Below are 1,756 nucleotides of genomic sequence, written 5' to 3'. Positions count from 1 at the left end.
CTTTGTTGGTAATGGCCCTCAGTGGGACCCATTAACACTCCAAGAAACTTCGGATTTTCTTCTGACTTTAACTCCTTGAGAGGTTTCTTCAGTTCCATCTCAGCATCTGAGGTTCATGGTCTCAGCAGCAAATACACCAGAGKGGTCATTAGAATGCAAAATTTCCTAAGAAGCCATGCCTCTTTCCGTAACTTTCTTCAGTTTGTCAGTTCTTGAGAGGTTAATTGGAAAGTTCGTGGGAGTGTATTGAAATTAGGCAGATTTCAATGAGCACCTGAAAAGAAAGATGTCTGCTTCTTAAGCTTTCTTGATTCTTCAGTCCAATTCATACTGACCCACAGTGTCTCCTAATGAAGTTTGCACATGTACGAAAAGCAGCGTTTTTCATAGGAGACCTGTATGGAGAACCTTCCTCCCCAGCTCCCCAGCCCTCCCATTTCCCCCATCAGCCACTGGGGACTTCACATCACTCTTGTGGAAATCAAACCTTTTTCCTCTCAAGGCTGTAGTTGAATGGTACAGCTCATGTGCACCAGTTCCCACTTGCTTTCCTTAGGAACTAGCTGCAAGCAGACACAGAAGGGTTTTTTTCTTAACAGCAAATAAACAAAAATAAAGTCTGGAACAGTTTAATAAAAGATACAAAAAAAAAAAAAAATCCTCAACTGTATGCCAAGTCCAAGCTGCCTCCAGTGAGGTCCACTGCCCACAAGACATAACCTGCCTTGAAATGTTTTTGACAGATAGATTGGAAGGGATAGACCAAARCACAACAAAGGAGCTGGCTAAAGAGACAAAGAGACTGCTGAAAGATGAGGCAAGCTTCAGACTCCCAGCAGCTCAGAGCAGCAACTGGAGAGCTGAGATGTACCTGAAAGGATAAAGATTAAGGGGAGGAGGAAAACTGGGAAACTATGGAAAGTGCATATGCCCAGAGAGTCTGATGCAAAGATGACTTCAGAAATGACCAATTTAATCAGGACATGTGGAAATATGTGAGAGATCACTGAGATTGCATCCACAGCCTATTAGACAGAACAGGGGAAACACAAGGTCAAGGGCAGATCGATATTTCTTCTGCCCAGATTAATATCCCTTCTGAAGATTTGCGCTCTTTCATCATGTTCATTGAAGTAGACTAAAATAATCACCAGTGGGCCCTCTCTAAGCTCTGAAGGAACACTGATTCCAGCATTACAAATTGTCGCATCAGAGGATGGTTTTCTGCAAGAGGTGGAAATGTCCGACTCCGGAAGCCCCAATTCCCATCTCTTAACTAGGCAGGACACAGAGAAGGGGGTAAGAAGCGGTTGACATCATTGACAACAAGGAGGAGGCTGATCTCACCCCAGGCCAGACCCCCTCAGTGCAGATGTTTCTGTCAAATCCAGTTCCCTGGGCTTCCCTTTCTCATCCAAAGAGGGAACTAAGTTGTCTCAACTGACTTGTTTTGAGATACCATTCCTAACGACAAGCTAAGGTCCTGCAGGAGTTGCCTCCAAAATTTCCAGCACCACATGGCAACACAGCTACCCCAGGGCATCTCAGGCAGCAATAGCCTCTCTATGTGGCCAAATGAATCAAGCCCCCAAAGTGGAACCTAGTCATAAGTTGAGATCTTCCCCAAATATAACTCACTGCAACAATTGACAAGAAATCCTCGTTTCCAAAACCTCACACAGTTTTTACCACTGCCATATATTTTATTTCTTTCTTATGAATTGGCAGCACCGTGTTCATGCACTACAGGAATTAG

This window comes from Apteryx rowi, unplaced genomic scaffold (genome assembly GCF_003343035.1).
Source record: "Apteryx rowi isolate R43461 unplaced genomic scaffold, aptRow1 scaffold_1752, whole genome shotgun sequence".
NCBI classification, from domain to species: domain Eukaryota; kingdom Metazoa; phylum Chordata; class Aves; order Apterygiformes; family Apterygidae; genus Apteryx; species Apteryx rowi.
The sequence above is the reverse complement of the archived record's forward strand: the minus strand, read 5'-3'. Positions refer to the sequence as shown.